Consider the following 12,497-nt stretch of genomic DNA (forward strand, 5'->3'; position numbering starts at 1 on the left):
GTGGGGAACGGACGTATGGCTCACCAGGATTCCCCTGACTAGTGAGCCTTGTCTTTTGGCCGTATCGGGCAGTTCCTGATCTCATGACCTGCCACCCCGCAGTAGAGACAGAGGCGTTGCCGGAAGCGTCTCTCTCGTTCTTCGGCTGCCAGGCGGGATCTGCCTAGCTGCATGGGATCATCCGTGCCGGTGGTCTCAGGGGCCGATAGTGGTGGCCACATGACAGCGGGCGTTCTGGTGCGAGCACTTGGGCTTGACCTGCTGTGTGCTCGCTCTGCCGCTCGCTCGATTAGTCTTTGGTCCATCTGGAGAGCGAGGTCAATTAAGGCCCGGTAGGACGTTGGTCGGTCCCGAAGAAGTCCGTCCTTCACTGAGTCACTGAGCCCGCGTCGGTACGCGCTCTGGAGTGCCTTGTCCCCCCACCCGCTGTCAGCTGCGAGGGTGCGAAACTCCAGGGTGTAATCAGCAACGGAGCGGGAGCCCTGCTGAATGGAGTGGAGGTGGGAGGCGGCATCCCCCCCGTCCACTGGGTGGTCAAAAACAGCGCGGAACTCGGCGCGGAAGGCTGAGTAGTCAGTACCGAGTCCGTTGCTCTGGTCGATTGCCGCTGTGGCCCATCGCAGCGCTCTGCCTGACAGGAGGGAGAACAGGAAGGCCATTTTTGCCCCATCAGATGAGTAGCGAGAAGGCTGGTGCTGAAATATAAGCTCGCACTGGACCAAAAATCCCCGGCAGAGTTCAAAATCTCCCTCAAATGTCTTGGGGGTGGCAATCTTGGGTTCCCTGGTGAGGTAGGTGTCCCATGTGGCAGCCGCTGAGGCACCCGTATTCAGCGCAGGTGGAGGGGGGGGTCTTGGATCAATGGTGTCCAGCCTTGACAGCAGGTTGGCAAAGCAAGCAGTAAGCTGGGTCTCCAAGTGATCGAAGCGGGACTGTTGCTGCTGGACAATAGTGTACACGGTGGGAAGATCGGGGTTCGTGGGGGGTCGGGGAGAGGGAGTGGAGCGTGCTCTTCTCGTGCCGTCTGGTTCCGACATGGCCAGAACGTACTGTGATGGTACCGGGTAGAAGGAGACGGCACTGAGACAGGGAGAGCGTTTAGCCTGGGGCGTATTTATTCAAAAGGGAATTATATATCTCTATATAAATATATATCTATATAACAATAATAATAATAATAATATATATGTATAATTCATACAATATATTATCCAATATATTATATGATATTATATATTATATTATATTATATATATCAATATATATATATATATATATATATATATATATATATTAGATGTGTATGTAACCAAACAGGAAATGGGTGTCAGACTATGTGTGGAATTTAACTGGAGGGTTTTACCGTAAGTGTTGGAGATGCGTGTTGAGAGGAGCGGTGCTGTCAGACAGGGTTTGTCCAGGGGCGGAAGCGTTGGTCGAGAGGCAGGAGTGGGTCGTCGGGGGGGGGGGGGGGGCGAGCGATGAGTCCAGAACCAGGAAGCAAGAGGATGACAGGGAAGATCCAGGAGCACACGACACACAGCGTGACTCGAGGACGCACACACAGGAAGCTGCGGGATGAGGAAGACACGACAATTAATGCAGGGAAAAAAGGCACAGAGATCAGGATCAAAAAGGCACTAGGAAGCTGGAGACGAGCTTACGGTACGATGTACAGATTGCTACGTTCTGGCAAAGGATCTCTGGTGGCGGTTGTTTAAGTAGTCGTCCCTCTCATCAGTTGCCGGTGTGTTGATTGAAGAAACGCAGCTGCCTGCAGCAGTTTGAGTGACGCGCGCGCGAGCGCAGGTGCGCTCAGCGCGGCTCCCAGATGAACGCGCACTGGTGCGCGTCAGGGCCGTGACACTGATCCTGCAACCACCAAACCGGATCCCCTCAACGCCATGACTGCAATTCTGTCCATAAAAGTTAACAACAGAATCAACAGAACACTGATCATACAGGGAGCGACCCGCCACAATCAGACAGTCCGATACCCCATACTCTTGTCTTTGAGCCGGGGGGACAACAAGAATTGCCACCCCAGCCTCTCATTGCTTGCAACGCCATAGTGGAAGAGAGTCCAGCCCCTCTCGAGAGAACAGGTTCCTGTGCGTCGAAGTGAGTCCAACTATATCTAGCCGGAACTTCTCCACCTCGCACACCAGCTCAGGCTCCTTCCCTCCCAGCGAGGTGACATTTCACGTCAGAAGAGCTAGCTTATGTAGTCGATGATCGGACCGCCAAGTGCCCTGCCTTCGGCTGCCGCTCAGCTCACACTGCACCCGACCTCTATAACCCAGCCCATGAGTGGTGAGCCCATTGGAGGAGGGAACCACGTTGCTTCATTGAGCTGAGCCAGCCAACAGGCGCTCGCCATCGTGCCCCACCTCTGGGCCTGGCTCCACAGGGGAGCCACGGTGACCCGCGTCCGGGCGAGGAAAAATCTAGGACCTCGATTTGTACTTTTCATAAAGGTCTTTGAGCTGCTCTTTGTCTGATCCCTCACCTAGGACCTATTTGTCTTGGGAGAGCCTACGAGGGGGCATAAAAGCCCACAGACAGCATAGCTCCTAGGAACAGTGGGCCCCGCAAACTCCTCTACCACGATAAGGTGGCGGCTCAGAAAGGAGGTTATATAAACATAACTCCAAAACCAAACATGCATTATGTCTAAAAATGCCTAAAATATTGTATCTGTGTGACTTTTACTAGAATGGGTTGTTTTTGTAAGGTTTGTAAATACAAACATTTGGTTTTACTCACTATGGCAAATGGGCTATACTTGTATAGCGCTTTTCTACCTTCAAGGTACACAAAGCGCTTTGACACTATTTTTACATTCATCCATTCACACACACATTCACACACTGATGGCGGAAGCTGGCATGCAAGGCCCTAACCACAACCCATCAGGAGCAAGGGTAAAGTGTCTCCCTCAAGGACACAACGGACGTGACGAGGTTGATAGAAGTTGGGGATTGAACCACCTGGAACGGCCACTCTCCCAACTGCGCCACGCCTTCCCCATGTATACTGTCTCTGTCTCTGTATCTGACAGTTATTTAAACATAATTCCGAAACCACACATGCAAAATGGCTAATAAGAGAAATGTATCTTTGTGAGTTTTACTGGAAAAAAAACATTTTGTAAGGTTTGCAAAGACACGTCTTTTTTTTTTTTTTTTTTTACTTAATATAAGTACAGTATAACTGTCATACTGAATATGAAAAGTTATAAACCTAACTCCAAAACCAAACCTGCATTATGTCTAAAAATGCCTGTAATATTGTATCTTTGTGAATTTTACTAGAATCAGGAGGTTTTAAGGTTTAAAAACACAAAACTGCCACAGGCAATATGACAGTTATTTAAAAACTCCTATTCCACACAAGCAAAATGGCTATTGATGCCTGAAATAATGCATCCTTAGGAGTTTTCCTCGAAACATATGCTTTTTTAAATCTTGCAAACACAAAAAGTAGTTTTTTACTCAATATGACAGTAATGTTCTTAAAATCCTGAGATAATACGAAAAAAGCAAAAAAAAATGTATTCCATTAGAATTCCTAAACCAAACATGCAAAATGTGTAAAAATGCCTGTAATATTGAATCAATGTATGTTTTACTAGAATCAGTTGTGTTTGAAAGGTTTGCAATTAGAAAAATTAGGTTTTTTTCACCATGACAATGTACACTCAATATGACAGTAAGTTAAACATAACTCCTAAACTACACATAAAAATGAGCTAATATTGCCTGAAATAATGCATTCTTGTGAGTTTTACTCGACACATATGCTTTTTTAAGGCTTGCAAACACAAAAAGTAGTTTTTTACTCAATATGACAGTAATGTTCTTAAAATTCTGAGATAATGCGAAAAAAGCAATAAATATATTCCAACATAATTCCTAAACCAACAATGCAAAATGTCTAAAAATTTCTGTAATATTATATCCATGTGAGTTTTACTAGAATCAGTTGTTTTAGTAAGGTTTGCAAAAACAAAAATTAGGTTTTACTCTTTATGAAAGTAAACTGTCACACTGAATATGACAGATTTTTAATCAAAACTCCTAAACTATTAATGCAAAATGGCTAATAATGTTTGAAATAATGGATCCTCGGGAGTTTTCCTCGAAACATGTGCTTTTTTTAAGGCTTGCAAACACAAAAAGTATTTTTTTACTCAATATGACAGTAATGTTCTTCAATACCTGAGCTAATACGAAAAAAGCAATAAAAATGTATTCAATCATAATTTCTAAACCAAACATGCAAAATGTGTAAAAATGCCTGTATTATTGAATCCATGTGAGTTTTACTAGAATCAGTTATTTTAGTAAAGTTTGCAAAAACAAAAATTAGGTTTTACTCTTTATGAAAGTAAACGTCACACTCAATATGACTGTTTTTTAATCATAACTCCTAAACTACTCATGCAAAATGGCTAATAATGTTTGAAATAATGGATCCTTGGTAGTTTTTCTTGAAACTTATGCTTTCTTAAGGCTTGCAAACACAAAAATTATTTTTTTACTCAATATTTCAGTAATGTTCTTAAAATTTTGAGATAATGCGAAAAAAGCAATACAAATGTATTCCAACATAACTCCTAAACCAACAATGCAAAATGTCTAAAAATGCCAGTAATATTATATCCTTGTGAGTTTCACTAGAATCAGTTGTTTTAGTAAGGTTTGCAAAAGCAAAAATTAGGTTTTACTCTTTATGAAAGTAAACTGTCACACTCATTATGACAATTTTTTAATCATAACTCCTAAACCACTCATGCAAAATGGCTAATAATGTTTGAAATAATGGATCCTTGGGAGTTTTCCTTGAAACATATGCTTTCTTAAGGCTTGCAAACACAAAAATTATTTTTTTACTCAATATTACAGTAATGTTCTTAAAATTCTGAGATAATGCGAAAAAAGCAATAAAAATGTATTCCAACATAACTCCTAAACCAACAATGCAAAATTTCTAAAAATGCCAGTAATATTATATCCTTGTGAGTTTCACTAGAATCAGTTGTTTTAGTAAGGTTTGCAAAAGCAAAAATTAGGTTTTACTCTTTATGAAAGTAAACTGTCACACTCAATATGACAATTTTTTAATCATAACTCTTAAACCACTCATGCAAAATGGCTAATAATGTTTGAAATAATGGATCCTTGGGAGTTTTCCTCGAAACATATGCTTTCTTAAGGCTTGCAAACACAAAAAGTATTTTTTTACTCAATATGACAGTAATGTTCTTAAAATCCTGAGATAATGCGAAAAAAGCAATAAAAATGTATTCAATCATAATTTCTAAACTAAACATGGAAAATGTGTAAAAATGCCTGTATTATTGAATCCATGTGAGTTTTACTAGAATCAGTTGTTTTAGTAAAGTTTGCAAAAACAAAAATTTGGTTTTTCTCTTTATGAAAGTAAACTGTCACACTGAATATGACAGTTTTTTAATCATAACTCCTAAACTACTGGTACAAAATGGCTAATGGTGTTTGAAATAATGGATCCTTGGGAGTTTTACTCGAAACATATGCTTTCTTAAGGCTTGCAAACACAAAAAGTATTTTTTTTTACTCAATATGACAGTAATGTTCTTAAAATCCTGAGATAATGCGAAAAAAGCAATAAAAATGTATTCCAACATAACTCCTAAACCAACAATGCAAAATGTCTAAAAATGCCAGTAATATTATATCCTTGTGAGTTTCACTAGAATCAGTTGTTTTAGTAAGGTTTGCAAAAGCAAAAATTTGGTTTTACTCTTTATGAAAGTAAACTGTCACACTCAATATGACAATTTTTTAATCATAACTCTTAAACCACTCATGCAAAATGGCTAATAATGTTTGAAATAATGGATCCTTGGGAGTTTTCCTCGAAACATATGCTTTCTTAAGGCTTGCAAACACAAAAAGTATTTTTTTACTCAATATGACAGTAATGTTCTTAAAATCCTGAGATAATGCGAAAAAAGCAATAAAAATGTATTCAATCATAATTTCTAAACTAAACATGGAAAATGTGTAAAAATGCCTGTATTATTGAATCCATGTGAGTTTTACTAGAAACAGTTGTTTTAGTATAGTTTGCAAAAACAAAAATTTGGTTTTTCTCTTTATGAAAGTAAACTGTCACACTCAATATGACAATTTTTTAATCATAACTCCTAAACTACTGGTGCAAAATGGCTAATGGTGTTTGAAATAATGGATCCTTGGGAGTTTTACTCGAAACATATGCTTTCTTAAGGCTTGCAAACACAAAAAGTATTTTTTTTTACTCAATATGACAGTAATGTTCTTAAAATCCTGAGATAATGCGAAAAAAGCAATACAAATGTATTCCAACATAACTCCTAAACCAACAATGCAAAATGTCTAAAAATGCCAGTAATATTATATCCTTGTGCGTTTCACTAGAATCAGTTGTTTTAGTAAGGTTTGCAAAAGCAAAAATTAGGTTTTACTCTTTATGAAAGTAAACTGTCACACTCAATATGACAATTGTTTAATCATAACTCTTAAACCACTGATGCAAAATGGCTAATAATGTTTGAAATAATGGATCCTTGGGAGTTTTCCTCGAAACATATGCTTTCTTAAGGCTTGCAAACACAAAAAGTATTTTTTTACTCAATATTACAGTAATGTTCTTAAAATTCTGAGATAATGCGAAAAAAGCAATAAAAATGTATTCCAACATAACTCCTAAACCAACAATGCAAAATGTCTAAAAATGCCAGTAATATTATATCCTTGTGAGTTTCACTAGAATCAGTTGTTTTAGTAAGGTTTGCAAAAGCAAAAATTAGGTTTTACTCTTTATGAAAGTAAACTGTCACACTCAATATGACAATTTTTTAATCATAACTCTTAAACCACTCATGCAAAATGGCTAATAATGTTTGAAATAATGGATCCTTGGGAGTTTTCCTCGAAACATATGCTTTCTTAAGGCTTGCAAACACAAAAAGTATTTTTTTACTCAATATGACAGTAATGTTCTTAAAATCCTGAGATAATGCGAAAAAAGCAATAAAAATGTATTCAATCATAATTTCTAAACTAAACATGGAAAATGTGTAAAAATGCCTGTATTATTGAATCCATGTGAGTTTTACTAGAATCAGTTGTTTTAGTAAAGTTTGCAAAAACAAAAATTTGGTTTTTCTCTTTATGAAAGTAAACTGTCACACTGAATATGACAGTTTTTTAATCATAACTCCTAAACTACTGGTACAAAATGGCTAATGGTGTTTGAAATAATGGATCCTTGGGAGTTTTACTCGAAACATATGCTTTCTTAAGGCTTGCAAACACAAAAAGTATTTTTTTTTACTCAATATGACAGTAATGTTCTTAAAATCCTGAGATAATGCGAAAAAAGCAATAAAAATGTATTCCAACATAACTCCTAAACCAACAATGCAAAATGTCTAAAAATGCCAGTAATATTATATCCTTGTGAGTTTCACTAGAATCAGTTGTTTTAGTAAGGTTTGCAAAAGCAAAAATTTGGTTTTACTCTTTATGAAAGTAAACTGTCACACTCAATATGACAATTTTTTAATCATAACTCTTAAACCACTCATGCAAAATGGCTAATAATGTTTGAAATAATGGATCCTTGGGAGTTTTCCTCGAAACATATGCTTTCTTAAGGCTTGCAAACACAAAAAGTATTTTTTTACTCAATATGACAGTAATGTTCTTAAAATCCTGAGATAATGCGAAAAAAGCAATAAAAATGTATTCAATCATAATTTCTAAACTAAACATGGAAAATGTGTAAAAATGCCTGTATTATTGAATCCATGTGAGTTTTACTAGAAACAGTTGTTTTAGTATAGTTTGCAAAAACAAAAATTTGGTTTTTCTCTTTATGAAAGTAAACTGTCACACTCAATATGACAATTTTTTAATCATAACTCCTAAACTACTGGTGCAAAATGGCTAATGGTGTTTGAAATAATGGATCCTTGGGAGTTTTACTCGAAACATATGCTTTCTTAAGGCTTGCAAACACAAAAAGTATTTTTTTTTACTCAATATGACAGTAATGTTCTTAAAATCCTGAGATAATGCGAAAAAAGCAATACAAATGTATTCCAACATAACTCCTAAACCAACAATGCAAAATGTCTAAAAATGCCAGTAATATTATATCCTTGTGCGTTTCACTAGAATCAGTTGTTTTAGTAAGGTTTGCAAAAGCAAAAATTAGGTTTTACTCTTTATGAAAGTAAACTGTCACACTCAATATGACAATTGTTTAATCATAACTCTTAAACCACTGATGCAAAATGGCTAATAATGTTTGAAATAATGGATCCTTGGGAGTTTTCATCGAAACATATGCTTTCTTAAGGCTTGCAAACACAAAAAGTATTTTTTTACTCAATATGACAGTAATGTTCTTAAAATCCTGAGATAATGCGAAAAAAGCAATAAAAATGTATTCAATCATAATTTCTAAACTAAACATGGAAAATGTGTAAAAATGCCTGTATTATTGAATCCATGTGAGTTTTACTAGAATCAGTTGTTTTAGTAAAGTTTGCAAAAACAAATTTTGGTTTTTCTCTTTATGAAAGTAAACTGTCACACTGAATATGACAGTTTTTTAATCATAACTCCTAAACTACTCGTGCAAAATGGCTAATGGTGTTTGAAATAATGGATCCTTGGGAGTTTTACTCGAAACATATGCTTTCTTAAGGCTTGCAAACACAAAAAGTATTTTTTTTTTACTCAATATGACAGAAATGTTCTTAAAATCCTGAGATAATGCGAAAAAAGCCATAAAAATGTATTCAATCATAATTTCTAAACTAAACATGAAAAATGTGTAAAAATGCCTGTATTATTGAATCCATGTGAGTTTTACTAGAATCAGTTGTTTTAGTGAAGTTTGCAAAAACAAAAATTAGGTTTTACTCTTTATGAAAGTAAACTGTCACACTCAAAATGACAGTTTTTTAATCATAACTCCTAAACTACTCATGCAAAATGGCTAATAATGTTTGAAATAATGGACTCTTGGGAGTTTTCCTCGAAACATATTCTTTTTAAGGCTTGCAAACACAAAAAGTATTTTTTTTACTCAATATGACAGTAATGTTCCTAAAATCCTGAGATAATGCGAAAAAAGCCATAAAAATGTATTCAATCATAATTTCTAAACTAAACATGCAAACGTGTAAAAATGCCTGTATTATTGAATCCATGTGAGTTTAACTAGAATCAGTTGTTTTAGTAAGGTTTGCAAAAACAAAAATTAGGTTTTACTCTTAATGAAAGTCAACTGCCACACTCAATATGACATTTATTTAATCATAACTCCTAAACTACACATGCAAAATGTCTAATGATGCCTCAAATAATGCATTCTACGGAGTTTTACTCGAAACATATGCTTTTTCAAATCTTGCAAACAAAAAGTAGCTTTTTACTCAATATGACAGTAATATTCCTAAAATACTGAGATAATGCGAAAAAAGCAATGAAAATATATTCAATCATATTTTCTAAATCAAATATGCAATATGTGTAAAAATGCCTGTAATATTGAATCCATGTGATCTTTACTAGATTAGGTTGTTTGAATTTTTTGCAAATACAAAAATTTGGTTTTTTTCACCATGACAATGTACACTCAATATGACAGTAAATTAAACATAACTCCTAAACTACACTTAAAAATGAGCTAATGTTGCCTGAAATAATGCATTCTTGTGAGTTTTACTCGAAACATATGCTTTTTTAAGGCTTGCAAACACAAAAAGTAGTTTTTATTCAATATGACAGTAATGTTCTTAAAATTCTGAGATAATGCGAAAAAAGCAATAAAAATGTATTCCAACATAAATCCTAAAACAACAATGCAAAATGTCTAAAAATGCCTGTAATATTAAATCCATGTGAGTTTTACGAGAATCAGTTGTTTTAGTAAGGTTTGCAAAAACAAAAATTAGGTTTTACTCTTTATGAAAGTAAACTGTCACACTCATTATGACAATTTTTTAATCATAACTCCTAAACCACTCATGCAAAATGGCTAATAATGTTTGAAATAATGGATCCTTGGGAGTTTTCCTTGAAACATATGCTTTCTTAAGGCTTGCAAACACAAAAATTATTTTTTTACTCAATATTACAGTAATGTTCTTAAAATTCTGAGATAATGCGAAAAAAGCAATAAAAATGTATTCCAACATAACTCCTAAACCAACAATGCAAAATTTCAAAAAATGCCAGTAATATTATATCCTTGTGAGTTTCACTAGAATCAGTTGTTTTAGTAAGGTTTGCAAAAGCAAAAATTAGGTTTTACTCTTTATGAAAGTAAACTGTCACACTCAATATGACAATTTTTTAATCATAACTCTTAAACCACTCATGCAAAATGGCTAATAATGTTTGAAATAATGGATCCTTGGGAGTTTTCCTCGAAACATATGCTTTCTTAAGGCTTGCAAACACAAAAAGTATTTTTTTACTCAATATGACAGTAATGTTCTTAAAATCCTGAGATAATGCGAAAAAAGCAATAGAAATGTATTCAATCATAATTTCTAAACTAAACATGGAAAATGTGTAAAAATGCCTGTATTATTGAATCCATGTGAGTTTTACTAGAATCAGTTGTTTTAGTATAGTTTGCAAAAACAAAAATTTGGTTTTTCTCTTTATGAAAGTAAACTGTCACACTCAATATGACAATTTTTTAATCATAACTCCTAAACTACTGGTGCAAAATGGCTAATGGTGTTTGAAATAATGGATCCTTGGGAGTTTTACTCGAAACATATGCTTTCTTAAGGCTTGCAAACACAAAAAGTATTTTTTTTTACTCAATATTACAGTAATGTTCTTAAAATCCTGAGATAATGCGAAAAAAACAATACAAATGTATTCCAACATAACTCCTAAACCAACAATGCAAAATGTCTAAAAATGCCAGTAATATTATATCCTTGTGCGTTTCACTAGAATCAGTTGTTTTAGTAAGGTTTGCAAAAGCAAAAATTAGGTTTTACTCTTTATGAAAGTAAACTGTCACACTCAATATGACAATTGTTTAATCATAACTCTTAAACCACTCATGCAAAATGGCTAATAATGTTTGAAATAATGGATCCTTGGGAGTTTTCCTCGAAACATATGCTTTCTTAAGGCTTGCAAACACAAAAAGTATTTTTTTACTCAATATGACAGTAATGTTCTTAAAATCCTGAGATAATGCGAAAAAAGCAATAAAAATGTATTCAATCATAATTTCTAAACTAAACATGGAAAATGTGTAAAAATGCCTGTATTATTGAATCCATGTGAGTTTTACTAGAATCAGTTGTTTTAGTAAAGTTTGCAAAAACAAAAATTTGGTTTTTCTCTTTATGAAAGTAAACTGTCACACTGATTATGACAGTTTTTTAATCATAACTCCTAAACTACTGGTACAAAATGGCTAATGGTGTTTGAAATAATGGATCCTTGGGAGTTTTACTCGAAACATATGCTTTCTTAAGGCTTGCAAACACAAAAAGTATTTTTTTTTACTCAATATGACAGTAATGTTCTTAAAATCCTGAGATAATGCAAAAAAAGCAATAAAAATGTATTCCAACATAACTCCTAAACCAACAATGCAAAATGTCTAAAAATGCCAGTAATATTATATCCTTGTGAGTTTCACTAGAATCAGTTGTTTTAGTAAGTTTTGCAAAAGCAAAAATTAGGTTTTACTCTTTATGAAAGTAAACTGTCACACTGAATATGACAGATTTTTAATCAAAACTCCTAAACTATTCATGCAAAATGGCTAATAATGTTTGAAATAATGGATCCTCGGGAGTTTTCCTCGAAACATGTGCTTTTTTTAAGGCTTGCAAACACAAAAAGTATTTTTTTACTCAATATGACAGTAATGTTCTTCAATTCCTGAGCTAATGCGAAAAAAGCAATAAAAATGTATTGAATCATAATTTCTAAACCAAACATGCAAAATGTGTAAAAATGCCTGTATTATTGAATCCATGTGAGTTTTACTAGAATCAGTTATTTTAGTAAAGTTTGCAAAAACAAAAATTTGGTTTTTCTCTTTATGAAAGTAAACTGTCACACTCAATATGACAATTTTTTAATCATAACTCCTAAACTACTGGTGCAAAATGGCTAATGGTGTTTGAAATAATGGATCCTTGGGAGTTTTACTCGAAACATATGCTTTCTTAAGGCTTGCAAACACAAAAAGTATTTTTTTTTACTCAATATGACAGTAATGTTCTTAAAATCCTGAGATAATGCGAAAAAAGCAATACAAATGTATTCCAACATAACTCCTAAACCAACAATGCAAAATGTCTAAAAATGCCAGTAATATTATATCCTTGTGCGTTTCACTAGAATCAGTTGTTTTAGTAAGGTTTGCAAAAGCAAAAATTAGGTTTTACTCTTTATGAAAGTAAACTG

The sequence above is a fragment of the Nerophis lumbriciformis genome, linkage group LG17 (genome assembly GCF_033978685.3).
Source record: "Nerophis lumbriciformis linkage group LG17, RoL_Nlum_v2.1, whole genome shotgun sequence".
Taxonomy (NCBI): Eukaryota; Metazoa; Chordata; class Actinopteri; order Syngnathiformes; family Syngnathidae; genus Nerophis; species Nerophis lumbriciformis.